We start from the raw sequence: 15892 nt of genomic DNA, 5'->3' as shown, positions 1-15892 counted from the left end.
GATAGCAGCGCCCCGGTGTAGCCCCGCAGCCGCTCCGGCCACCTAAGCCGTGGTCCGTTTACTTTTTTGGCCGATAGTACGTACGCACTGGTCCTCGGCGTGTCCAAACCGACGGCATTGCGAGCACCGGGGAACCTTGCAGTCTCGTCGTACATGACCAGTGCCTTGACAGCGCAAGCACTGCATTGGCCTGCCAGGAACGACGACTAGGGCCAGCTCACCGGCGACCCTAATTTGGTGCGGGAAATCTTCCACCTTCACGCCGCTGTTGAGCTTGAGCAAGACGGACCGGGTAGTCGTCCCCTTGTCGTTGATACCCTGAACGCGCCATCGCTCTCGGGTGACTTGTACGGCTTTACCGAAAGCCGCCAATGCCGTTCTTACATCTTCATCGGCCACACCATGTATTAACCAATAAAGACGCAGCCGCACCTGCTGATCCTGAGGGTCGACCACGATGCAGCGCCGCCCCTTTACCTTCAGCTCCTTGACTTCCAGCATCCTTTTCGTGGCGTCCACGGTGTTCATAGTCACAGCCCAGACGTGGTTAATCTGGTAGGCCCCCAGGGCAAGCACTTCCGGCAGCAATCCTGTTGGGCCAAGAGCGTCCCGGAAATCTTCTACTTTGTAGGGTCTAGCTCGCACGTCGCCGTGCAAAAACACGGTGCTTAGCACGACGCGCCCCTTTGGCAGTGGAGGCAAAATAATCTGATAGCCTGCGTCGTCATCGCTGTTCCACCTGTTTCCGCGGCCAACAAAGGCCGCTGTCGCCGCTCCACTGGAGATCATGATTCGCCGTCCGTCACGCTCGGTGGCCGGAAGTAGAATGCACTATACTAACCAGGAGACATGCGAGGCGCCAGCTAAAGCAGTATATAGACGATCTGAAAAAAGAAATACGCAAGACCATTCGCGCAATCTTACCCACAAGTGGGAAAAAATGGATACAGCTACTGGGGTGGAGTGTCGAGTGCGCCGCCGCGTGGGCCTACAAACAAGAAGGCAAAAAGAAACACTCCCCGTCGGGGAATCGTACTACGGTCTCCCGCGTGACAGGTGGGGATACTGGCCACTATACTTTTTTTTTCTTTATTGCCAGATTTCTGGTGCATAACTTTTCACAATAGAGAGTAATCACTGTAACGCAAACCAAAGTACAACATACATTTGCTGTGTGTGCACGTATTCAACCGGTATCGTACTGGCTTAGTCTAATCAAAATTCGCGCAAATACACCAACGGCTCTACTCTTGGGAGCCACTCGGGTGATTCCTCTGTCGCTTTATGGAGGGCGACAAACCAGTGCATTTGTTCTCTGAAATACATTCGCGCAGGCCGCGCATCATTATCAACATGGTATCCTGCCATGCCACTATACTAACGAGGAGACATGCGAGGCACCAGCTAAAGCAGTATATAGACGATCTGAAAAAAAAAATATAGGCGAAAGCGTTCGCGCAATCTTATCCACAAGTGGGAAAAAATAGATACAGCTACTGGGGTGGAGTGTCGAGTGCGCCGCCGCGTGCGCCTACAAACAAGAAGGAAAAAAGAAACACTCCCCGTCGGGGAATCGAACCCCGGTCTCCCGCGTGACAGGCGGGGATACTGGCTACTATACTAACGAGGAGGCAAAGGTAGCGCTCGCTAATGCATTCTCTACACGATGGGAATGGAAGCGTAGAAGTGTTTCGCAACAACCTTACTCTCTTTTTTTTTTTCTCTTTATTGCCAACTTGGCACAATACAGTGAAAAACAACATCACAACATCACATTAAAAATGCTAGCTTGTGTCTGGCTAGCATAAGTGGGTAAAAAAACGCTTCACGGTCAGGAGTTCGTCCAGATAAACACACCAATCTGGCTTTTCTTCCTTCTGTCTGTACACATCTCGTAAATATGCAATGCTTTCGTTGAAGTTGTCCCGGGCTGACCTCGCGTTGACGTCCGCATTACGCACTGACATTCTGGTTTTCCAAACACTGTGCATTACTAGAATCATTAGCATATCGTACGGCACACCTTCGCTTTCGACGGGAAGAAATCGAATGCCGTAGGGTGTAAGCGGCAGTTCCTTATTCAGGGTTCTTTGCAAGATGTCCCATAAGAATACGGCATCGTAACAATCGAGAAACATGTGCTCGATTGTTTCAGGCCTCTCAATCGTGCGAAAGACACAGCCCGATACCGAGGATAAGTGTCGTTGGCACAGCTACGTGTGCCTATAATAGAGGAGCAGTAAAAAGAAAAAAACACTCCACGTCGGGGAATCGAACCCCGGTCTCCCGCGTGACAGGCGGGGACACTGGCCACTATACTAACGAGGAGACATGCGAGGCGCCAGCTAAAGCTGTATATAGACGATCTGAAAAAAAAATATATACGCAAAGCGTCCGCCCAATCTTATCCACAAGCGGGAAAAAATAGATGCAGCTACTGTGGGGTGGAGTGTCGAGTGCGCCGCCGCGTGCCCCTAAAAACGAGAAAGAAAAAAGAAACACTCCCCGTCGGGGAATCGAACCCCGGTCTCCCGCGTGACAGGCGGGGATACTGGCCACTATACTAACGAGGAGACATGCGAGGTGCCAGCTAGAGCTGTATATAGACGATCTGAAAAAAATATATATACGCAAAAGCGTCCGCCCAATCTTATCCACAAGCGGGAAAAAATAGATACAGCTACTGGGGTGGAGTGTCGAGTGCGCCGCCCCGTGCGCCTAAAAACGAGAAAGAACAAAGAAACACTCCCCGTCGGGGAATCAAACCCCGGTCTCCCGCGTGACAGGCGGGGATACTGGCGACCAATGCACGACACAGATTATAATTAATAAGTCCCTCAGCGAGAAGCTGTCACTCAGATCTTCCCTTAGACAAGGGTGTCCACTAAGTCCATTGCTTTTTGCATTGTACCTCGAGCCTTTCTGTTTAGCAGTGATGCGCAATGAAAACGCCCGAGTTTTTCGGCTACAGCTTTCTGAAGTCAAGGTACTGGCATACGCTGATGACATCGCAGTCTTCAACGAGGATCGTGATAGCGTACTTGATGTTGTACATCTTGTAAAGAAGTACTGTGAACAATCTGGGTCCCAGATCAATTGGCAAAAAAGCATCGGTATATGGCACGGTCATTGGGACATTATACCATCTCACTTTGCAAACATCCGGTGGTCAACAACGCCAACTAAGTACTTGGGTGTGCCGCTCGAGCACTATAATGATACCGCACAGTACTGGTCCGGTGAAGCTGATAGAATGAGTGAAAAATCAAAGGGTTGGCTCAGCCGAGATTTGTCAATGTTTGGACGTGCATCTGTGTGCAATCTCTTTTTAGTAGCGAAAGTGTGGTATATTATGCAAGTGTTATCAATGTGTCGTTCAAGTGTGCAAAAAATGCGTCGTGTATTTGCCGTATTCATATGGGCTTCCAGTTGGGAGAGGACAAGCAGAACCAATTTGTTTTGTTCAGCTCGAAGTGGTGGGCTAGGTCTGTCGCATTTGTTTATCAGACAAATTGTGTCGCGATTTCTTTTTTTTCGGGACCAGAGAACTGATTTTCTACGCACAGTAATTCAAGTTCGTTTGGGAAAAGCACTGCCGCAATATGTTGTAACGACCAGTGATGTGAAGGGAGGAAGTATTAGGGGATATCTGCGCGAAGTGGTTGATTCACTTCGTATGTTGCGTGTGCGGTTTTCCATGGAATATCTGTGCTCTGTGACAAGAAAAACACTGTATAAAGACTTAGTTGTTACAATGTTGCCAATACCATTGTACAGGTCTGTAAACTGGGGAGGCCAAGGAGATGATGTACTGAAACGGGTGAAAAAAATGCCAGTTAGACCCTCTCAAAAAACGTTTTTCTTTAAGCTACACACAAACACGCTACCCGTAAAAACATGGTTAGACGAAAAAGGAATATATGTGCCATGGACAGTAAACTGCTTACTTTGTAAAAAGCCAGAGACCATTGAACACGTTTTCATCGATTGCTGGGACCCAATATTTCATTGGGATATCTTACAACGTACACTTAAAAAAGAACTACCGATTACACCTCTTGGTATTCGATATTTGCCAACCGATAACGAAGGAGGAATTCCGTACGATATGTTTATGCTCCTTGGCCTCCACAGTCTGTGGAAAATGAGAATGGCAGTGCGACACTCGGATGTCGATACCCGTCCGGCGAGAATAAACTTCATCGAAAGTGTCGCGTATATTCGGGAAATATATCGTGCCCAGAGTGAGCCTCCCGGGTGGGTGGCTATTCTTGATGAACTGATCAAGCTGAAGCGATTTTAATATATAATGTTAGCCAAAGTGTGGTTGACATGTTTTAGCATTTGAATTTGTTCTTGGTTTGTGCAGCAAACAGGCAATAAAGAAAAAAAAACACTATACTAACGAGGAGACATGCGAGGTGCCAGCTAAAGCAGTATATAGACGATCTGAAAAAAAAAAAATACGCAAGACCATTCGCGCAATCTTACCCACAAGTGGGAAAAAATGGATACAGCTACTGGGGTGGAGTGTCGAGTGCGCCGCCGCGTGCGCCTACAAACAAGAAGGAAAAAAGAAACACTCCCCGTCGGGGAATCGAACCCCGGTCTCCCGCGTGACAGGCGGGGATACTGGCCACTATACTAACGAGGAAACATGCGAGGCGCCAGCTAAATCAGAATATAGACGATCTGAAAAAAAAAATGCGCGAGAGCATTCGCGCAATCTTACCCACAAGTGGGAAAAAATGGATACAGCTACTGGGGTGGAGTGTCGAGTGCGCTGCCGCGTGCGCCTACAAACAAGAAGGAAAAAAGAAACACTCCCCGTCGGGGAATCGAACCCCGGTCTCCCGCGTGACAGGCGGGGATACTGGCCACTATACTAACGAGGAGACATGCGAGGCGCCAGCTAAAGCTGTATATAGACGATCTGAAAAAAAAAAAATGCGCGAGAGCATTCGCGCAATCTTACCCACAAGCGGGGAAAAATGGATACAGCTACTGGGGTGGAGTGTCGAGTGCGCCGCCGCGTGCGCCTACAAACAAGAAGGCAAAAAGAAACACTCCCCGTCGGGTGTAGAGGTCGCCACATTTCAGCCCCATTTGTTAGGCTGCCACCAGAGTGTGGCGCCCCCTGTGATCTGTGTGTGTCTATATATGTTCGGGCCCAATAAAGGAGGGGCATTCCCTTTTCGTCCAAGCAAGTGGTCGCACGTTTCGGTCCCTCCCTGCGTGCTCGTGCCCCGCGCGGCACCAACAACGCGACATGGTGTCAGAAGTGGCCGGATAACGCCCCCCTGCCTTAGCCCTCACCTCATAGGAAGGCACCAAGATGTCCCTCGAGACCGGCGAGCCGCCAAAACTGTACGGCGTCAACTTCCAGCCGCCGGCACCGTTCGACTTCGCGAACCCGCCAACGTGGGCGACATGGCTCAGCCGCTACGAAGACTACGCAGTGGTTTCAGGACTGACGAAAGCGTCGGAAGACACGCAGGTACGCTCGCTACTGTACTGCATGGGCCCGGAGGCCCGCCCGCTTCTCGAGACTTTCTCGCTCGACGCCCAGTCGCTTGCTTCATACCAAGCCGTTGCCACCCGCTTCACTGAGCACTTCGTGCACCCGGCAAACCAGCTTTACGAATCGTCACGGTTCCACAGACGCGTTCAGCTGCCCGACGAAAGCGTCGACACGTACTACGCAGAACTGCGCAGGATGGTCAAGCGCTGTAACTATCCGTCTGCTGCTGTCGAGGAAAGGCTCGTACGCGACCGGTTCGTCGTCGGCCTCCGCGACTCCCGTCTCTCGGACCAGCTGTGCCGGAACGCGAAGTTGACACTACAGGACGCCTGGACACAAGCCCGTCAATCCGAAGACGCCGACAGGGAAAAGGCGTTGCCCCAGAACCGCACCGAGCACTCCCGCGAGCTCAACCTCGACGCCGCAAAAGCTAGCAAGTTCCCCTCTCGCCGCCGCTCCGCCGCTAAGCCTCGTTCGCCGCAGTCGCTAGTAGAGCGCTCACGCGAGCCGTCCACATGTGAATTCTGCGGCCGCGCGCCTCATCGACGTTCAGACTGCCCGGCCCGTTGCTCCACCTGCAACTTCTGCAAAAAGAAAGGCCACTTTGCCGAAGTATGCCGCTTGCGGAAGTTCAAGCAGTACAAGCTCAGCTCCGTTCAGCTGCACGCCGTCGCGACGCCCGCCTCGGCAAAGTTCGTCGACGTCACCGTTGACGACTACACAGCGCAGTTCAAGGTCGACTCCGGAGCCGAAGTATCTGCTGTTCCCAGCGACTTTCCTACCTTGCCTGCCACACTCGACCAAGTCGACACTCTGCTCACTGGCCCGGGAGGACAGCCACTGCGCGTGCTGGGCTCGTATAAGGCACGACTTCAGTGGCAAGGGAAAACAAGCTGTCAGCGCCTCTACGTGATCCAGTCTCTCACTGTGCCTCTTCTGCGACTGCCAGCGCTCCAAGCTCATCTCCAAGTAGTTCGGTTTCTTGATCAACTCAAAACTTCAAAAGCGACGCTGCACGCCGAGCTCTTCAATGGATTGGGAACCCTCAAGGACGAATACAACATCCCGTTGAAACCCGATGCCGTACCTTTCTCGCTAAGCGTACCTCGCAGGATCCCCATTCCGCTGCTCGAGATTGTCCGCCGCGAGCTGGACAAATTGGAAAGCGCAGGCGTGATCCGTAGGGTCGACAAGCCAACACCATGGTGCTCGGGTCTCGTCGTCGTCCGGAAAGGCGGTGGTTCCTACCGCCTCTGCGTCGACTTAACACAACTCAACAAGGTCGTCCTTCGTGAAAGACATATTCTGCCAACTGTCGAGCAAGTCCTTGGCCTCCTCGGCGATGCAACAGTTTTTTCGAAGCTGGACGCGACCGCAAGCTTCCACCAGGTGAAGCTCGCTGAAGACTCCCAAGAGCTTACGACATTTATCACCCCATATGGCCGATACTGCTTCTGCCGGCTCCCCTTTGGCATCACCTCCGCACCCGAGTACTTCCAAAAGCAGATGGCAAGAATCCTGGAGGGCCAAGAAGGAGTCGCCAATATGATAGACGATATTTTGGTTTTTGGACGCACCCGCCAGGAACATGACGTCAGACTGAGCCAGGTGCTATCTCGCCTTGCAAAAGCAGGTATCACATTGAACCAGGACAAGTGTCGTTTTGGGGTACCCGAGGTCTCCTTCCTCGGAGTTGTCGTCTCGGCACAGGGCATCAGGCCAGATCCGGGCAAGGTCGAAGCAGTCAAAGCCATGGAAGCCCCAACGGACGTCGCTGGCGTTAGAAGACTGCTCGGAATGGTGAACCATCTTGCCAGGTTCTTGCCACACATCTCGGACGTCACGGCTCCCATCAGAGCCTTACTGAACAAGTCTGCGAGTTGGGTGTGGCAGCACGAGCAAAAGGCAGCGTTCGAGAAAATCAAGGAACTCTTGACGTCAGACAGGTGCATGGCCAAGTACCACCCGTCGTACGCCACTACGGTGTCTGCAGACGCAAGCTCATTCGGACTCGGCGCAGTTTTGCTACAGACGCAACCCTCAGGAGAGCGCCGCCCAGTCGCATTCGCTTCGAGGTCGATGACCGATACCGAGCAGCGTTACAGCCAGACTGAAAAAGAAGCTTTGGCAACGACGTGGGCTATCCAAAGGTTCGACGAGTTCGTCCGTGGCATCCCCTTCGACGTCGAGACTGACCACCTGCCACTCGTTTCGCTTCAGGGCAAGATGGAACTGGACGTGTTGCCGCCTAGTATTCAGAGACTACGGCTGAAGACCATGCAATACCAGTTCCGTATGCTGCACGTGCCAGGAAAGCTGCTGGCCACAGCTGATACGTTGTCGCGCATCACCTACAAGCCACCCACTCCTCTAGACACTATCGAACTTTTGCAGCACAGGTAGTCGGCTGCACGTCGGAAGTCTTGCCACTCAGCCCTAAAGACGTGCGACAGGCACAAGAGTCCGATGGCGAGTGCAAAGCCCTCGCTTCCTACTGCCAGAATGGTTGGCCTAAAAAGACCACGATACCACTGCACCTTACAAAGTACGCCTCGGTGGCAGACGAGCTCTCTGTCGGCGACGGTGTTCTGTTGAAGGGCGCCCGGTTAGTCATCCCATCGTCCCTTCGGCCAGCGGTCTTGACGCTGTTGCATGAAGGTCATCAGGGCATCAACAGGACCAAAGCCCTAGCTCGGGAGTCAGTTTGGTGGCCCGGTATCTCGACAGACATCGCCTCTCTCGTTGCCAACTCTGAACAGTGCGCTTCCACCCGCGAGAACTTTGCCGAGCCCCTGCTCTCCACAGCCCTACCTGGACATCCCTGGGAATTCCTTGGAATAGACTTGTTCCACCTCAACGGCCAGACGTTCATCCTGGTGGTGGACTATTACTCAAGGTTCCCTGAGGTGGTGACCCTGAGGAGCACGACAGCTCAGGCAGTCATTGACGCTCTCAAATCCATCTTTGCCCGCCATGGAATCCCGCAACAAGTCAGGTCCGACAACGGCCCACCGTTCTCGTCGCAAGAGTTCGCGGCGTTTGCAGCGTCATACGGCTTTAACCACAGGACCAGCAGTCCACACTACGCTCAATCGAACGGAGAGGCGGAGAGGATGGTGCGGACTATCAAGGACCTGTTTCGCAAGTCAAAGGATCCTTATCTGGCTCTGCACAGCTATAGGGACACTCCAGGAGTCAACGGCTTTAGTCCAGCCCAGCTGTTGATGGGACGTCAACTGAGAACCAGAGTCCCAAAGCAAGGCTCCCAGCTATGTCCCAACTGGCCTCCAATGAAAGAAGTCGTCGCCAAGGATGCGTCTTACAAGCAGAAGCAGGCCGACAATTACAACAGGCATCATGGAGCTCGAGACTTGCCGCCACTCCAAACAGGTCAGCGCGTCTGGGTGCGACCCGATCAAGTGCAGGCTACGGTCCTCAGTCCGGGGCAAAGACCAAGAAGCTACGTGGTCGAAACGGAGCGAGGTGGCACCCTACAGCGCAACCGGCGTCACCTAGTGCCTTTTGGGACTACTGCCTCCGGAGAGGAACCACCACTACTGCAGCAAGTTCGCTGTCAGGAGCCTCGGCCTGCCAACATCGTGGAATCAACGGTCCCCCCTCGGACAGTCCGTGCAACAGTCCCCTGCAGCCAGGGACCGCAGTGACGGTGTGACTCGAACACGTTACGGCCGGCCTATCGTTCCGCCACGCTGTTTGAACTTGTGAAACTTTTGAGGTGTCTGGCTTCCTGAATCTCTCCCGTCTAACCTCCAATGCTTCAAGGGGGGGAGATGTAGAGGTCGCCACATTTCAGCCCCATTTGTTAGGCTGCCACCAGAGTGTGGCGCCCCCTGTGATCTGTGTGTGTCTATATATGTTCGGGCCCAATAAAGGAGGGGCATTCCCTTTTCGTCCAAGCAAGTGGTCGCACGTTTCGGTCCCACCCTGCGTGCTCGTGCCCCGCGCGGCACCAACCACGCGAATCGAACTACGGTCTCCCGCGTGACAAGCGGGGATACTGGCCACTATACTTTTTTTTCTTTATTGCCAGATTTCTGGTGCATAACTTATCACAATAGAGAGTAATCACTGTAACGAAAACCAAAGTACAATATACATTTGCTGTGTGTGCACGTATTCAACCAGTATCGTACTGGCTTAGTCTAATCAAAATTCGCGCAAATACACCAACGGCTCTACTCTTGGGAGCCACTCGGGTGATTCCTCTGTCGCTTTATGGAGGGCGACAAACCAGTGCATTTGTTCTCTGAAATACATTCGCGCAGGCCGCGCATCATTATCAACATGGTATCCTGCCATGCCACTATACTAACGAGGAGACATGCGAGGCACCAGCTAAAGCAGTATATAGACGATCTGAAAAAAAAAATATAGGCGAAAGCGTTCGCGCAATCTTATCCACAAGTGGGAAAAAATAGATACAGCTACTGGGGTGGAGTGTCGAGTGCGCCGCCGCGTGCGCCTATAAACGAGAAGGAAAAAAGAAACACTCCCCGTCGGGGAATCGAACCCCGGTCTCCCGCGTGACAGGCGGGGATACTGGCTACTATACTAACGAGGAGGCAAAGGTAGCGCTCGCTAATGCATTCTCTACACGATGGGAATGGAAGCGTAAAAGTGTTTCGCAACAACCTTACTCTCAATCGTGCGAAAGACACAGCCCGATACCGATGATAAGTGTCGTTGGCGCAGCTACGTGTGCCTAAAATAGAGGAGCAGTAAAAAGAAAAAAACACTCCACGTTGGGGAATCGAACCCCGGTCTCCCGCGTGACAGGCGGGGATACTGGCCACTATACTATTTTTTTCTTTATTGCCGGTTTGCAATACATACAAATATGAACAAAACTCTACAAGAAAAAATTTTAAAAGCGCCTGCCACTCTGAGGCTGACGCGAGGTATTTAAAAGCATTTCATAGATGCCAGCTCATCTAATACTGAAATCCACTCATTGTCCTCGTTTCTTGCCTTGTACACTTCCCGCATGACGACCATGCTCTCAATAAAGTTTTCCCTTGAAGACTGAATCTTAATATGCTCATGACGTATCGCCATTCGTGTTTTCCATAGACTGTGTAGACACAATAACATGAACATATCATGAGGGACTCCATCGTCATTTGATGTAGGGAGAAAGCGCATTCCGTACGGCGTCACCGGTAGCTCCTTTTTTCAAGTTCGTTGCAAAATGTCCCACAAGAATACTGCATCTGGGTAGTCCAGGAACATGTGCTCTATTGTTTCTGGTTTTCTGCATATTAAACAGTTGACTGACCATGCTACAAACAAGCCTTTTTGTTCGAGCCATGGCTTAACCGGTAGCGTTTCGCTGTGAAGTTGAAAGAAAAAGGACTTGGCTGACGAGCGCACCGGCATCCGCTTTACCCTTTTTAACACATTTCTTTCATTTTCTATACAAAACTTGGTTTTATATATAGGAGCAGGCAGCAATGTGTCGACAACATCTTTGTAGCGTTTCTTTCGCTTCACACTGCTTAAATACTCTAAAGAAAAACGCGTGCACAAGAATTGGTACGCCCATGCAACTTCACGCAGAAAGCCCTTGATATTTGTTCTCGCTAGTCGTGTTGACACAATATAATTTGGTAAAGCGTCACTCAGACGTTCCTGAAACACAATTAATAAGAATTCATTTTGTTGATCGCGCAAGAACATAAAACGTGAAACCACTTGCTTCAAGAAGAAGTGAGCTAGGCCCAGGCCGCCTCGTTTAACCGATGTGAACAAATTGGTGCGGCTGATACGTTTCCACACAGATCCCCAGATAAATACGGCAAATTCCCGGTGCAGTTTTTGTATGCTCGTTCTTGATGCGCATATGGCCTGTAGCACGAACCAAATCTTGGCGACGGGAAAGAGGTTGCATACGGTTGCTCTCGCGAACATGGAAAGGTCCCTCCCACCAAATTGTTTTGTTTTTTCCTTCACTTCTGTGCATTGCTCTTTCCAGTAATCTTTCGTGTCCCGAAAATGCTGTAGCGGTACACCGAGGTACCTCATAGGGGTAGTCGTCCACTGTACACATTCCGTTTCAGTGGGAAAATGTTCCCAAGCGCCATGCAATATGCCTACCGATTTTCCCCAAATAATGACACTTCCTGTCATTTTACAAAACCTTTTTGCCACATCAACAGCTTTATTAACACTTTCTTTATCCCGGCATAACGCTGCTACATCATCTGCGTATGCTAGTATCTTTATTTCACTCGTGCCTACCCGATAACCTTTGATTTCACTACACAAAAGTACCTTTAAACAAAATGGCTCTAAATATAATGCAAAAAGCAAAGGTGACAAACAGCAGCCTTGTCTCAAAGAAGAAAGGAGTTGTATATTTTCTGATAATGTAGTATTAATTATAATCTTAGAAACTATTTGATCATAACACATTTTAACACCTTCTAGTAACATACATCCAACGTTCACATGTTCAAGTATAAGAAAAAGGATTTTATGCGCCACCCTATCGAATGCCTTTTCAAGGTCCAACTGTAATATTGCCACCTTCTCTGGAAAGGCATCACAACACTCAAGGACCGTCTGTACCACATGAATGTTTGTCATAATGGACCGTCCTTTTATTCCACACGTTTGGTGTGGTCCAACTAACTTCTGTATGACCGACTGTAGTCGCCTCCCGAGAACTTTCGTGTATATCTTGTAGTCTGTATTTGTAAGGCTAATGGGACGATATGCCCGCACCGAGAGTAGAGTTTGAGGGTCTTGACTCTTTGGTATTAATACCACATGGCTCTCACGAAACGAAGGTGGTAGAACTTGTTTCTCATATGCCTCATTAATTAATTGATGCAAAATTATTGCCATTTCCTTTTTAAAAGCCTTATAAAAAGCGGCCCCTAATCCGTCTGGCCCTGGCGCTTTACCTATAGCTAACTCATTTATTGCTTGTTCTATTTCTGCGATAGTAACTGGCTGCTCAAGGTTCCGCCTTGCGTCCTCATCCAACTTTGGAAGAAGCCTTAAAAATTCACTGTCGAAACCTCCCGAGTGCTCGCGTTTACTGCCTAACAACTCGCTGTAATATTCATAAAAAGCCCGCTGAATGCGTTGGTTTTCATGCACAATTGCGTTTCCATATGTGATGGCCCTTATCTCCTTTCGTGAAGCGTAGCCATTTTCGTCCGACAGAGCTCTTTTGGTCGGTACTTCACCGCACCATAATCTTTCTACGCGCGCACGTATAACCGCACCTCGATATTTCTCTTGATCGACGCTTTCTAACTGAGCTTTTACTTCTTTTATTCCCTTCGCAAAGCTACCTGGGCAAGCACCTTCCATTGCTAAGTAGAGGTTAAGTTGACACTGCAACTCTTTTTCTTCTCTTTGTTCCTCCCGTCGTAAAGTGCATGATCTTTCCATTGCCATTAACTTCGTTTCCTGCTTGAAATATTCCCATGCTTCTGCAATACTTTGATGGTACTTTTCTAATAGGTTCTGAATATGATCTTTAGGTTTCTGAACAAAAACCTCATCATCTAGCAGTTTAGAGTTTAATTTCCACAACGCCAAATTAAATTTTGGTTTTCTACGGCCCAACGCAAACATAAATAAACAGTGGTCACTATTTGACACAGCTTTTACCTCATAGTTGCTACACATTGGAATCAAATCAACAGACATATACACTCGGTCTAATCGTGCGTGCCTGACTCCTTGAAAATGCGTGAACCTTGTATTCATACCATTTCCCATGACATGGCCCCCATCTACCAGATTCACTTCGCCAACAATTTCGGCTAAAAATTGCGCGCTTGCGTCGTGAACCGGCGGGCTTAGCACTCTGTCCTCAGCGTAACACACACAGTTGAAATCCCCCATCAGTAAAATGCTGGTTTGACAATTCAATTGGCTTTTAAGGCATTGAAAGAAAACCTTGCGTTCACATTCGTTGTTAGGTGCGTATACACATATCGCTCGCCACTTCACTGCTCCAATAACAAAGTCGCACACTATTTGTCGTCCATTAGCATCACAAATCATGCTTTCAATAACTACGCCCAGAGAACTGCGAAAAAAAAGGGCGCACCCACCAGACCTCCCTACACATGTGACACACACGCATAATACCGTGGCCTAAAAGCCGCTACCATACGTTCCGTTGCTTCTTCACTTTCTATTTTAGTTTCTCGCACTGCGATAATGTCAAGATCGGTTTCCATGAACAGCCTGCTAAGCTGGTACTGTTTACGTTTAGAACCAAGGCCTCTTACATTTATACTTCCAACACGTAACGCGACATTGGTGGAATTCATTATGTTATGAAGAAGAAAAAAGACCGGTCATGGCCTACATTCAATGCCCTAAAGGCGCGCTCACACTAGCGGGAGACTTCCCGCAGCGGCACAGCGTCAACGCCGATGCTTCGTCGCAGCTGCTCGGAATGACGATCACACTGCGCGCGTTTTCTCGCTGCGGTTGTCTTGGAATGTAGAGAGAGGAGGCGTTGAGGGAGGACCCTAACGAGCAGAGAGGCAAGGGGATAGTCATGTGACACCAGTTTCCCACGTGGTCGTCTTGACCGTCTGCTAGCTCTCCTCGCGTCGCCCTTTTTGTCACGAGGATGGCTGGTGGCAAAGCAACCGCCGAGTGACCCGCAGCACGCGCGCAGCCTCTGCCTCCGCCGACGGGGTCACTGAACTGTGACCGACGTCACGGTTCGCGGTCGGCCCCCATTGGCTGTTCTCGTCAGCGGCGCGGGAAAAATAGGTACCCGACCCATCGCTCTGCGGGACGGCACAGCAGCCTGTCTGCGGGAGAAAAACCGGTTTGTGCGGGAGGCGGCTCGCGGAAAACGTTCTGCGTTGCCCGTTTTCCCGCCACTGTGAACGCGCCTTAACTCGCTGCACACTCACGTTTACCGACATAGCGCAGCGAAAACCATCCTCTGGACTGTCGTTGTTGGATTCCATATCTATGAATTTCCATCGCGAAACTTGCGTCTTGTTGCAGTCACCCGCTACCCCACCGTTCCCCCGCACACCCCTCCCCCCCCCCCAACCACAAAAAAATAAATAAAAGGAAAAACGGAAAGCGTCTGTTCTCCTGCTATGTCAGCGTTGACGCCGACGGTTTCCTATCGGGCGGCACATTCGGCGTCGGCTTCAAAGTCGGTCGCCGGACGTTGGTTGTCTTCAAAGGCGGCTCGCTTTGAACCGCTTTGATTTTCCCTGGTTCGCCGTCATTGCTCTCCTCAAGGGACCTCTTCGGCGTCGTACGGCTTGGGCCACTGGTGTCCATAGGAATTGCCTTCTCCCCTTCTGTCTTCTTTTTGTCTTTGCTGCTGTCCTTTGTGACGACCTTAGTCACTGCGTCCTTGGCAGACTTTTCCACGTCCGCGTCTGTTCTTTGCACTTTATCGTCCTTTCCATGCTTGACAGTGCTGCTGGCCCCGTCAGGCGTAGCGAGGACTTTTGCCTTTGAGCCTTGCGTAACGTCGGACCCACCAGCCGCTTCCTCAGCATCAGCGGCATCCATGACGTGCTCTTGTACTACATTGTCAGACTTTGCGGGGCCTGCGATGTTCGCATACGTCCGCACACACTGGCTCTCGTCGTGGCCAAAGCGCCCGCAAATAGAGCAGCGCGGTACGCGACAATCCCTGCTGCTGGCCCCGTCAGGCGTAGCGAGGACTTTTGCCTTTGAGCCTTGCGTAACGTCGGACCCACCAGCCGCTTCCTCAGCATCAGCGGCATCCATGACGTGCTCTTGTACTACATTGTCAGACTTTGCGCGGCCTGCGATGTTCGCATACGTCCGCACACACTGGCTCTCGTCGTGGCCAAAGCGCCCGCAAATAGAGCAGTGCGGTACGCGACAATCCCTGCTGATGTGTCCCGTGCGGTTGCACCTCAAGCATAAGGGAGTCCGTCCAGGGGCTACGAGAAGTGCCATCATACCGGCTACTCGAAACTGATGTGGCAGATCCTCAATGGTCACGCCCGCCTTCAGCTTCAAGGTTACGGAGCGCGTTGTCGAACCTTTGTCCGTGATGCCTTGCACACGCCAGCGTTTTCTAATCACGTCACCGGCTTTTCCATATGCTGCGAGTGCCACGCGGACGTCTTCGTCTTGGACATGGTGAAGGAGCCAGAAAACCTTCACGCGTATCTCCTGGTTAGCCGGGTCCAACACTAGGCACCTTCATTCGTTTACCTCAGCTTCGCCGCACGCCAACATTTTTTTCGTAGACTCAGAGTTCCTGAACGTAACCGCCCAAACGTGGTTCATCTGGAACGCCCCCAAGGTGACAACCTCGGGCAGTAGTCCCAGACGAGCCAGCATGTCCCGGAAGTCTCCGGCGCGAAATGG

General features: G+C 51.0%; 3 non-coding genes across 3 annotated transcripts; all 3 read right to left on the bottom strand.

Moving 5' to 3' along the window:
• Positions 1 to 2501: 2501 nt before the first annotated feature.
• TRNAD-GUC (transfer RNA aspartic acid (anticodon GUC)) lies at positions 2502 to 2573 on the bottom strand. Its single transcript has one exon. It is a non-coding gene; the product is annotated as a tRNA-Asp (tRNA).
• Positions 2574 to 4582: 2009 nt separating this feature from the next.
• Positions 4583 to 4654, bottom strand: TRNAD-GUC (transfer RNA aspartic acid (anticodon GUC)). The gene has a single exon. It is a non-coding gene; the product is annotated as a tRNA-Asp (tRNA).
• A 169-nt stretch (positions 4655 to 4823) lies between these two features.
• TRNAD-GUC (transfer RNA aspartic acid (anticodon GUC)) lies at positions 4824 to 4895 on the bottom strand. The gene has a single exon. It is a non-coding gene; the product is annotated as a tRNA-Asp (tRNA).
• Positions 4896 to 15892: the final 10997 nt, after the last annotated feature.

The sequence above is a fragment of the Dermacentor andersoni genome, chromosome 4 (assembly GCF_023375885.2).
Source record: "Dermacentor andersoni chromosome 4, qqDerAnde1_hic_scaffold, whole genome shotgun sequence".
Taxonomy (NCBI): domain Eukaryota; kingdom Metazoa; phylum Arthropoda; class Arachnida; order Ixodida; family Ixodidae; genus Dermacentor; species Dermacentor andersoni.
The sequence above is the reverse complement of the archived record's forward strand: the minus strand, read 5'-3'. Positions and strand labels throughout refer to the sequence as shown.